The sequence below is a fragment of the Tupaia chinensis genome, unplaced genomic scaffold (assembly GCF_000334495.1).
Source record: "Tupaia chinensis unplaced genomic scaffold, TupChi_1.0 Scaffold149666_1, whole genome shotgun sequence".
Lineage (NCBI taxonomy): Eukaryota > Metazoa > Chordata > Mammalia > Scandentia > Tupaiidae > Tupaia > Tupaia belangeri.
Window position 1 is genome coordinate 876,913 of NW_006209511.1, and position 12,752 is coordinate 889,664.

At 37.3% G+C, this 12,752-nt stretch overlaps 2 pseudogenes; both read left to right on the top strand.

The window, feature by feature from the left end:
- The first annotated feature begins 1,574 nt into the window (after positions 1–1,574).
- LOC102487867 (elongation factor 1-gamma pseudogene) lies at positions 1,575–2,870 on the top strand (annotated as a pseudogene).
- A 9,467-nt stretch (positions 2,871–12,337) lies between these two features.
- LOC102487458 (NADH dehydrogenase [ubiquinone] 1 alpha subcomplex subunit 1-like) lies at positions 12,338–12,552 on the top strand (annotated as a pseudogene).
- Positions 12,553–12,752: the final 200 nt, after the last annotated feature.

The following is a 12,752-nucleotide window of genomic DNA, read 5'->3' on the forward strand; positions in this document are numbered from 1 at the left end:
TGTTTCCAGAAAAGAAATACTCTTTCAAATGATATAGACAAAACTTGAATAATTGGTCAAATGAATTTTATAGTATATATTTAAGTGGAAAATAATTATTTGTTCTTTTTATTATTTAATATGATGATGCACGAACAGCAATGGTCATTTCCCCTTTTCTCCTGGGAAAGGAAGAGAGTCAACATCTGGCAATAAGTCCATCTTCACCAGGCTGATTATTCAATTTTAAGGCTTTTATTTAACTGTGGTTGCTAATCAGCATTTTTCCAGCCAGCCTCTAAATTGGTTTTTAATAATGTTGACAACTGAGAAAAGTATGTGACAGAGATTAATTTGATTGTGTTTCCAAGAAAATGGAGCATGAACTTAAAGGGTGCTGCAATTGCACAGCCCTTTATGTGAACCAGATGATTCTGTTATTTTTCCTAATATGGAGTGAAGATGGAAAATGCTGGAGCTGGGTATACCTTGGTCTGTTTTTTGTTTGCTGTGATTGCTTTCTTTCTCTTGCTCTCACTTTCATTCTGTCCCACTCTAGTCAAATTTAAATAATAAATAAATAAATTTAAATAAAATAATTCTTTTTTTTTGAGAGGTTTTTGCTATAGGGCGTGTGCACTTGCCAGACAGACAGAGAGAGACAGAGAGATAGAAAGCGAGAAATCACCCCCCAGGGGTGATGGCCATGCCGCAATCCCTTCTCCTCCATTCTCCTCTCGGGATCTTGGGCATGTATGCACACACGCCCGGCGTGAGTTTAAGCCACTGGGTCCGGGACTCGAACCGCGGTCGACCACATGGGAGTCCAGCGACATAGCCATTATGCTAACTGCTGGTCCCAATAAAATAATTCTTAAAAAAATGATCTCCCAGTAGAACTACCTTATGATTCAGCACTTCCATTCCTGGGTATTACCCAAAGGATAAGAGAACCCTTGGTCAGAAAAGTGCTTGCACATCTATGTCTATTTTGGCATTCTTCAAAATCACTAAGACATGAGACAAAACGAAATGTCCATGAACAGATGAATGGATTGAAAAAGTGGGACATATACTCCATGGAATACTACTCAGGTATTAAAAAAAAATAAGACCCTGGCATTTGACAGAAAGTGGATGAATATGAAAGATTTACTACTAAGTGAAGCAAAGCAGGCTAAGAAAGAGAGACATTGTATGTCTCCACTTAATATATACTGACTGTCTATACTCTATGTGGAAACTGAAAGATTCAAGGTTATAGAAGCATGGAAAATGGTTATGGAGTCTAGAGACAGTGTAGGAAGAGAGTAGGAGAAGAGGGAGAGTGTGAGGTAAAGTATCCAGAAGGATGGCAGGTGTTCTATTTTTTTTTTTTAAACCATTCTTTCCTTTACCATAGTGATAGCCCTTGGAGTGAAACAAGGGGGAAAAAAACAAAAACAAAGATAAAAGACAAAGGGGAAATTTACTTTATATTGTTGACTTGTTCCCTAATTAAAATTTCTCAAAAATCTTCCTGCTTTTTTTTAATCTCTAGAGCCTTCAGGTTTTTGCTTTCTAAAGATAGTTGGAGCATTCTCTGCAGAAGCACCATGGCAGCTGGGACCCTGTACACATACTCTGAAAACTGGAGGGCCTTCAAGGCCCTCATCACTGCTGAGTACAGCAAGACTCAGGTCCGCATGCTCTCTGCACCACCCACTTCCACTTTGGCCAAACCAACTGCACCCCTGAATTTCTTTGCAAGTTTCCTGTCAGCAAGGTTCCAGCATGTGAGGGTAATGATGGATTCTGTGTGTTTGAGAGCAATGTCATTGCTAATATGTGAGCAATGAGAAGCTGTGGGGAAGTACTCCAGAGGCAGCAGCCCAGGTAGAGCAGTGGGTGAGCTTTGCTGACAGTGACATAGTGCCTCCAGCCAGTACCTGGGTGTTTCCCACCTTGGGAATCATGCACCACAACAAACAGGCCACAGAGAATGCAAAGGGGGAGGTGATGTGAATTCTGGGGTTGCTGGAGGCTCACTTAAGGATGAAGACTTTTCTGGTGGGTGAATGAGTGATACTTGCTGACATCACAGTTGTCTGCACCCTGCTCTATAAACAGGTTTTGGAGCCGCCTTTCCACCAGGCCTTCCCCAATATGAACAGCTGGTTCCTCATGCATTAGCCAATCACAGTTCCAAGCTGTCTTGGGGGAGGTGAAACTGTGTGAGAAGATGGCCCAGTTCAATGCTAAGAAGTTTGCAGAGAGCCAGCCTAAAAAGGAAACCCCACGGAAAGAGAAGAGTTCACGGGAAGAGAAGCAGAAGCCCCAGGCCGAGTGGAAGGAGGACAAAAAGGCTGCTGCCCCTGCTCTTGAGGAAGAGATGGATGAATGTAAGCAGGCACTGGCTGCAAAGCCCAAGACCAAGGACCGCTTTGCTCATCTACCCAAGAGTACCTTTGTGTTGGATGAATTTAAATGCAAGTACTCCAATGAGGACACATCCTCTGTGGTGGTGCCATATTTCTGGGAACACTTTGATAAGGATGGCTGGTCTTATGGTATTCTGAGTACTGTTTCTCTGAAGAGCTCACTCAGACTTTCATGAGTTGCAGCCTTATCACTGGAATGTTCCAGCGATTGGACAAGCTGAGGAAGAATGCGTTTGCCAGTGTCGTTCTTTTTGGCACCAACAATAGCAGTTCCATTTCTGGAGTTTGGGTCTTTTGAGGCCAAGAGCTTGCCTTTCCGCTGAGTCCAGATTGGCAGGTGAACTATGAGTCATACACATGGTGGGAAACTGGACCCTAGTAGTGAGGAAACCCAGTTTGAGAGTACTTTTCCTAGGAGGGGCCTTCCAGCATGTGGGCAAAGCCTTTAATCAGGGCAAGATCTTCAAGTGAATGGCTCACCATCACCTAACTCCCTGTACCTGTCCTTCAGGGACAATGGGGGTCATTAAAGGAAACTGAACATTGAAAAGAAAGAAAGGAAGGAAGGAAGGAAGGAAGGAAGGAAGAAAGAAAGAAATATAGTTGGAAAGCAGCAAATGTTTTTAACCATTAATCGAGGAATAACCAGAGATTTAAAAAAAAACATAATTAGCACATCTGAATAATAACATTTGATAATTAAAACAGTACACTTGAACTAATAAACTGAAAAAAAAGAAGACTAAAACATGGAATCAGTCCAAATGTTCAAGAACAGATGAGAAGAATGAAAAAAATGAGGCACATGCACACTAAGAAATACTAATTAGCCATAAAGAATAATGAGACCTTGACATTTGATACAAAGTAGACAAATATGGAAGATTTAATGTTAAGTGGAGCAAGTCAGACTGTGAAAGATAGGGATTGTATATTTCTGCTTAATATATACCAAATGTCTGTACTTTATGAAGAAACTGAAAGATTGGAAGGTATAATAGCAGGGATGGCAGCCATAGATACTAGAGATAGTATAGGAGGGGGTGTGTAACTGGAGATGGGAGGGAGGAGATCAGGGGAAAAAAATCATCTAACAGATGTTATTTGTTGTTATTGCCTATTTCTTTAACAAATATGTACTGTATTCATGCTGGGAAAGGCCATTTTGTATGCTATAAAGATGTACAATGATTAAAAAAATAGAGCGAATGTCTTTCTCTGCTGGTACCTGCATAAAGTACATTTTAATCTTTTGAAAATGTCTGAAAATGACTCTCTTTTTATGTACTAAATGAGTTTTCCATAACTTCCTGCATTGCTAAGTTGTCTGAATTGTCTTATCCCTTTGATGACCAGTTAGATGGTATGGGCCAGTTAGATGGTATGGTGGTTAAGGGGGCTGGATCTCATATGGCTTACTGCACAGTTTGAATGTCAGATCCAGTGGCTTGAAAATCACCGTAGGCCCATGTGCATTCATACCCAAAATCCCAGGAGGAGAGGGGAGGTATGGCAACGTGAGGGTGATTTCTCATTATTCCTCTCTCTGGCACTATAGGTGATTGAGGAAAAGAGAGAAGTACAAAAGAGTCTCTTTTCCTACTGGCTGTATTGACTGGGAATATTGCAGGGACAGGAGGATCTAGTAATATGGACCATAGAAAGTTAGGGAGATAAAAGACTATGGAGATTATTTTGAAGCTAAATAATCATTACCATTACTCTGAAATTAAACATAAAAATAATGGCCATACTAGAGTACCTGAGTATCCTAACTCTTAGCTAGGGAGACAATTTTTTCTGGAATACTTTAGGAAAGAGAGGAAGAAAGAAAGATAGTGAGAGGAGAAAAAGAAGAGAGGAGGAAATCCCTAATTAACATTCATATATTAACCTAATTGTCTTAATTACCTCCTATATTTTATACTGGAAAAATGTTCATTTTCATTTTTTCCAGGAAAAAAAGTCTATGGTATATTTTCCTTCTGACAGTAGATAGCTTCAGCAATAAGGGAGTGAGACAGTTGTTTTGAATGTGAAAGAGGCACCCTTACTGTTGGCTCTGCCTTTTATAGTTGTATATTTAGGTACTGTTTTCTGAGAATAAAAACAAAAACTGAAAAAAGAAATCTCTGTTACAAAACAGAATTAATCAAAGAAAGCAATTACCTTGGCCGTTGACTTGTATATTGAAAATGTGCTTCCATTAATTTTATGTGAGATATATTGTTTCCAGGTAACAGTGAAGAAAATGCTTGGAAGCTTGGTATCACACTTTTATAATTCTTTAACTTCATAAAGTGGCATACAAAAGAACTTTAGTCTAATTATATTGGAACAATGTGTGCTCTATTTTAATACTAAACTGAGATTAACAGTCATTGAAAAATTATTTTTGGCTTAACAGGGAAAGAAAAATATATGTAAATCCATTAAAACAATTTAGTCTTTGAATGAAAGCAATAAAGAAGTCATACTATTGCAACACTATTTTTGTGTTTTTTTTTTTCAGTTAATATAAAATGACTTGAAGGGAGTAAATGCAAAAAGTTTTGAATCTGAAGAAAACTAAGGTTAGCTGCAAGGTAATAGAAAAAGCAAGAGTGAATTCTTTAGGAACTTTTGTTCTTTAAATTAAATTTTTGCTACAAGGCACGTGAACTCACTGGACAGAGAGAGATAGAGAAACAGAAAGCGAGAAATTCCCCCCACCCCCGCTCACAGAGGATGGCCATTCTGCAATCTCGTCACCTCCTGATTAAATGACTACTGGTAATAACACCGTGATACAGAGAAATTTGAGAGCTATTATCTAATTTATGTATGTGTGTATGTGTATAATGTGTGTGTTATGTGTATGTGTGGGTTACATACACACACACACACACACACACACACACATATATATATATATTTAAAAATTTGCTAGAGGGTAGGTGTACTCACTGGAAAGACAGAGAAAAGATGTGAGAAAGCACCTCCCAATGGGGAACGGTCATGCTACAATCCTTTCTCTTCTATTTCTCCCTCTTGGGAATCTGAGGGCACTTGTGCACAGGGTCCTATCATGTTCTTCAAGGTCTAGGACTCTAACTGTGTGGTGTGCTGTGTGAGATCCAGTGACTTTTAACCACCTTACCACCAGCTGGTCCTTTATTATATACTAATAAATTGAAAATAACTGAGGGCTGGCGCCATGGCCTAGTGGCTAAGGAAGTTACATTCTACATGATCAACCACATGGTTTGAATCCCAGCCCTGGTGGCTTGAAAAAATACATAGGGCATGTATGAGCAAAATCTTGACAGGATAGAAAAATGGAGAAGGGATTGCAGTGTCCCATTGGGGTATGTTTCCTCTCTTCCTCCCTCTCTGTCTGTCTGCCTCTCTGGAGGGCACACACACCCTCTGGCAATTAAAAAAGTTTATTTTTTCTATTAGAAAAGTATGTAACAAAAGAATGTTACATGTTCATTAATCTACTAAATTTGATCTGCAGATTAGTATAAATCAGTGTATAGAACTGAGTATAAAATAAGCAAAAAGAAAAAATTAAAAATGTAATTACAAGGCAGGTGGCATGGTGATTAATGTGCCGGACTCCCATGTGACTAACCACAAGTCTGAGTTCTGGACTTGGTGTGTGTGTGCCCAAAATCCCGAGAGGAGAATATAGAAGAAGAAATTGCAGTGTGGCCATTCTCCCTGGGGGATGATTTCTTGCTTTCTGTCTATCTCACCCTGTCCAGTGAGTTCCTGTGCCTTGAAGCAAAAAATCCCTTAAAAGTCATTACAGTACTCAGATATAACCATTACAGAATGTTTTAGCTCTTTTCATTGTTTGTGTATGTGTTCTTGAAAACAATGAAACAGTATCACTCTGTCTTATCATTTGCACTTTGCATGAATACTATAACTTTCTGTGTCAGTAAATGTGCAACGGCAGATTTGGTCTCAATCTGCAACTGTGATCTGAACCTTTTTTTTTTTAACTCTAGTACAACGGATAGATTAAATACTGTATTGAGAGTGGTACTCTATGTCAATTTTGTTTTTTATAAGATAAGGAGATGGAGCAGAAAGGAGAGAAGAAAAATGGCTTATCTATGTTGAAAAAAATTTACGTGACTAATATGCAACATGATTTTTTCCCCTTTAGGGTGTGTGTGCTCTCCAGAGAGAGACAGAGAGAGGGAAGTGAGAAGCCACCCACTGGGAGGATAGCCACACCACAGTCCCTTCTCTTCCATTCTCCTCTCAGGATGCACATGCACCTGGCATGATTTTCAAGTTACAGGGTCTGGGACTCAAAACTGCAGTCAGCTAGGAGGGAGTCCAGTGCCTTAACCACTGTCACCAGTTGACCCCTGTAATATAACTTGTCATGTCTCATAAATTATACTGTATTTAAACAAATTCCCAATTGTTGACCAGTTAGGTTGTGTCTCATTTTAAAATTTTACTTAATTTTATCTTATTTTAATTCAATCACTATATATGACTTAGCTTATAAAGTGAATTCTCCCAACATGAATACATTTCACACCAGTCCAGTTGAGGATACTACGCATGATATCATTGACATACAGTAATCCATTTCTGTGCCCCATTTATAACCATAATATGTAATATTGTGATATACTTTTTTTATGGCAAGCCCTTTAGCCATCTGATTATTTTCTTACAATATATTTGTAGACAAGAAGTTACTCTATCAAAGAGCTTTCCTGCAGTAGTAGTACATCAAGGTTAAGCTATTGCCCCGTAGTCCCCAAAGCTGTCTTATAATAGTTGACACTATTACTAGTAGTTTATGAGATTGTCTATGTTACACCATTTAGTCCAATATATTTTTAAAAAATATCTCTGCCAATTTGATGGTAGAGAAATGATATCATTCTTTTATGTTTTAAAACTGAATAGAGTAGTTGAACATTTTTTATAGTCTTATAGACCACTTGAATTTTTCTTTTTATACTTATCCTTTATCAATATATATTAATCTTATTGACAGATAAGAATTATGACATTGTCCAATTTGTATGTGTTCATGTTTTACCATCTTCTTTATCTGGTGTTCAGTTTTATGTTGCATGTTAACATGCAAGAATTTCTACGAACTCAAATCTCACAATCCTCTCATGTTTCATACTTGGAAAATACTTTCCATGGTTGTATAATAGTTTCTTAAGTAATATCTTAGTGTTTATATGATTTCATTATTTTCATCTGTATCTTTAATATGCTGATATTTATTTTGGTGTCTTGCCTAAGATAGTTGCTATTTTTTTTTGTTGTTACTGAGTTGTATAGCTAAAATAATACCAACTCTTAAAATATTTTCTCTTCTAATGTTGTTTACACCTTTCATACTCTGATTTCTGAAGTTTACTGCAATTTTTTCTTAACTTTCAATTTTAACCCATTAATCTGGTTATTTTCTGCACTAGTATCATATTATTTCATTTATTGGGGCTTTATAATATAGTAATTGTATCTGGCTGGGTAAGTTTCCTTTTATTAATGCTTTTTTCTTTTTTTCGGAAACATCTTAATTAATGTATACAATTATTCTTCCAGGTAAGATTTAAAGTATCTGTGCTATATTTCCAAAAGATCCCATTGAAGTTGTACTCACTTTGTAGGTTTTTTTTTGGGGGATAACTTACATCTTTACAATATTGAGTGCTATAGTCCAGGAATTGGTGCGCTCAACTTGTTTTAGTCTTTATCGATTTTTTGATATAGTTCTTGCTATGCTTATTTGTAGATGCTTTCCATAAATTATTTGTATTAGAAGACATCCCCTATTATATTTTCTTGTGTATTGGCATGTGGGAAGGTTACTTTTTTATAATAGATTTTATAAATTTTTGTATCAGTTTTTATTGGTTCTATTTTTAGTTTTCTTGGTAGATAATCATAGTATTTTCAGGTTAACCCATGAAAGTTTTATTCTATTATGTTTTTGATTATTGCTATTGTTTCATTGATCCTTTTTTTAATTTTTTGAGCTCCTTTGATATTAAAACACTCTCTTAGTGTTTTTCTCTGTAGAACTCTTAAATGATTATTTCACATTATCGCCTGTATTAGGGTCCTATAGAGATATAGAACCAATAGTATGTATGCATGTATAGAAAGAGATTTATTATGAGGAATTTGCTCATATGATTATGGATGCTAAAAAGTCTCAAAAATATATAGTCAGCAATCTGGTGACCCTGGAGAACTGATGTTGCAGTTCTGAATGCTATCCAGTCAAGCCCAGAAGGAGCAAATGGTTCAATTAGAGTGCAAAGACAGGAAAGAACTGCTGTCCCAACTGAACACAGTCAGAAAGGTTAGCCTTTTAAAGACTTAACCCCATATTCAGGGCTGCAACTGAATGTATGAGGCCCTCCTACACTGGAGGTAGGACAAACCACTTTACTTTTTCTATTGATTCAAATGTTAACCTCATTTAGAAATATCCTTACAGAGACATCCAGAATAATACTTGGGTCAACTCATGGCCCGGACAAGATGACCTATAAAATTAACTATCATATTGTCTTAATTTTCTTCAAAGTTAATTTTCTTTTTCACTGCTTCTAATTTAAATTAAATTCAGCCATTGGACTTTTCATTTTGTTGTCTTTCTTACTTAGCATCTTTCTTTTTGTAGAATTAAAAAAATTAGTTTAATTTATCTGTAATACTCTATTCTTTTCTTTCATAGAGATTACACCTTCTTATATTGAGATTGACAAATGGATATGTAAAATTGTTTTCTGCTTTCACCATTTATTATCACAGATATGCATCTCTGAATTACCCAAATTCATTTTTTTTTCAAATTTTGTGATCAATTTTTCAAAGATCCTGTGTTATCTATTTTCTTATTTATATAGCCAGACTTCATATTTGTCAGGGGACAGGAAAAGTAGGTTGCCTTCCATTCTTCTTTATTTGTATGAGTGACAGCTATAATGTCTCATGGTCGTTAAATTCCTGTAGCCTAGATTAAGACTGCCCAGGTTCAAGTTATGGTCTGTCACTCCTTCTTGGGCAAGTTACTTTATGTTTCTGTTTCAGTGTTCCATTTATAGAAAGGGAAAATCACAGTACCTACATCACAGGGTTGCAGTAATGATAAAATAAACAGAACAGTGGGTTTGATGGGATTCTCTGATTCTCAGGTCCTTTCAGAAGTCTCTTGTATGTAAGAAGTAGTTTTCTAGTGCACAGAAGGGTTCTAGGAAGACAAAAACAGTAATTATTAAACATGATTCTTATTCTATTTCTCAAGTTATCAAAGGTAAACTTTCCCATGAGTTAAATTTTTTTTTTTTTTGAGAGGTTTTCGCTATAGGGCGCATGCGCTTGCCAGACAGACAGAGACATAGAGATAGAAAGCGAGAAATCACCCCTCAGGGGGGATGGTCACGCCACAATCCCTTCTCCTCCATTCTCCTCTCGGGATCTTGGGCACGCACGCACACGTGCCCGGCGTGAGTTTTAAGCCACCGGGTCCGGGACGTGAACCGGGGTCGACTACGTGGGAATCCAGCGACATAGCCATTACGCTAACTGCTGGTTCCCACCATGAGTTAAATTTTGTCAATCATACTGGGGTAGATGTCTGCCCCAATGGTTCTGTTTCTGCATCTAATAATGTTACTTTTGGCATTCACTAGCGGAATGGCCTGGGAAAACTAAATTGTATTGGACATGATTTTTTTTTTTTTTGGCGAGGTTTTCACTATAGGGCGCGTGCGCTCGCCAGAGAGAGAGAGACAGAGAGATAGAAAGCGAGAAATCACCCCCCAGGGGGGATGGCCACGCTGCAATTCCTTCTCCTCCATTCTCCTCTTGGGATCTTGGGTACACACACACACGCGCCTGACGTGAGTTTAAGCCACCAGGTCCGGGACTCGAACCGCGGTCAACTATGTGGGAGTCCAGCGACATAGCCATTACGCTAACTGCTGGTCCCTGGACATGATTCTGACAGAGAAAGGGAGAGTTTGTGTCATGTTAGGAGGGAAATGTTATAATGTTATTCCAAATATTGCCCCATAAGGAAGCATTACTAAAGTGTTATAATATGGCTTAAAACACTGACAAATAAAATAAACTGGCTGATAATGCAGGCGTTAATGATCCGTTTACTGAATGGTTGAAAGTATGATTTGGAAAATGGAAGGTGATGGTAGCTTCTCTCTTAACTTCCCTTGTAATTGTTGCTGGCGTTTTAACAGCAGTAGGATATTGCATTATCCCTTGTTCAGAGGCCTGAAACAGAGGCTCATTATAATAAACAAATGCCAATGACCTATGCCCAAAACAATCTTATGTTGATGTAAGCTAACTCAGACTATCATGAGAAAAGCTAACAAATCTAAGACAAATTCAAAAGTACTAAAAGTACCAAAACATCAATGAAAATTAAATAAGTAACTCTTTTTTTAAAAAAAGAGGGAATCTGTTAAAAAAAAAAATCTTAAGTGATTATTTTCAAGAATAGCTTAATAAATGTTAAGCAACATTGTAGATGTGACAGCCCCAGAAAGTACACATTCCTGAAAAGTTCCTGAACAAACAGGACCCAAAAAACAAGTTGCTCTTTAGAAATGGCTTTTCAAGATGGTGGCTGGTCACCAACCCTTTGTTCCTTTTTACTTCATTGTTCTTCCTTCTCAGGACATTTGGCAGGCCTTTTTCACAGGTTTGTCCTGAGCCTGTGCTTTAATATCTAATTAGGGAAATAATAAAACTTAGGTGACATTCTGGAAGATTGTACATCCCATAGTACTCAGCCAATGAGGAACTTGGGGAGAGACTTGCACACTAGGGAATAAATTTGTTGTTGTGATCAACTTGGGTGTGCCTGAGCATCAGACACCCAATCTTGGAAGACTGCCATTAAAGTCTTGCTTCCCTATAAAATAATAATAATAATAATAATAATAATAATAATAATGTTGCCTATGATGCAGGTTCAGGGTCTTGAGGCATGTTATCATCAGGGTACCCAACAATCAATACAGAAGAACTTACTTCTTAATTATTTGATCTTACTATTTTGAATTTCCTAACCTACCTAAGCTTTCAGTGTTTGGAAAGTTTAACCATCTCATTCTTTTAAGGTGTTATAGAAACTAGGGTTTTCCCCCATTAAGGTATTATATTTCTGAGACCCTTTGTCAGCTACCAGCACACGTCTGAAGCCAGTCAGGCCTGGAGTTGTATCTAAGATCTTGGCTTAACCTGGAGCTTTTCAATGTCATTTTTTCTGTATCAGCTGGTAGTTTTGGCTTAATAGTTGAAGTGTTTGCAGTCTTTTTTGACTCCAGTTTTTTGAGAAACCTGTTGAGATTTTTTTGTAGAGTTGAAATTTTAGCATAAGCAGAGGATGTCCATGTACATGCATTTACAGATACACTTCAAGACACAGAAGAATACCATGCTGGAGTTAGATGGCATAGATTCCAACTGTGGCACTGATAATTTTGAGCAAGTCTCTAAACTATGATGGGCCTCAGTTTTATTATTTATAAAGATGTGTAATAGATTTGCATTCATGAGCCCCCAAAGCCAATATAAATAAAATCTTTTTGTGAACCATTACAGTTCTGGTTACATATGAGACATTTTTTTGTAGTTTGTTTTAGTCTATCTTTCTTTTGCTATAGCTTAATACCATAGACTAGATAGTTTGTAAAAAAATAGAGGTATACAGGGTCAGCAGTTGGCATGGCAGTTAAGGCACTGGACTCCCACATGGCCGACAATGGTTCGAGTCCTAGACCTGCTGGCTTGCTTTCTTACTTTCTCTGTCTCTCTCGTCAAATTAAAAAAGAATAATAATAATAATAAATAGAATTATTAAAAAAAGAACAAAGAAAAAGAATAGAAGTATAGATGGGGCCTGTGGGCAGCATTTGGGTGCCTATATGTGGTTCTAGATTCTCCCTGGGATTGCCACCATGGGGATGTGTGCTTGGTCATTCACAGACTGGTCACTATGTACATGCACAAGTTCATGAATGGAAGCAAGGAAAATAGAGTTGCCCATTTTACATATCAGTGGTATTTTATGGGAAAAGATAGGCATATCTCTGGAGTTAATTGTCACAATATGTTAAAGGGTTTGGAGAAAATCGATTAAGGAAGCAGTTTCCTGATTGATGAAAAAAATAACTCAGTTATGATCATCTACCCCTATTAGAAGATTATACAGTGTGTTATGTAGTATGCAGTGTGTTCTGTAATAGTGCTGAATAAAACTAAAAAGAAGAAAAAAAAGTATAGAGGTATATTTAGCTCCTGATTTGCAACATCCACAGTCAAAAAATCTACATTTTGTGA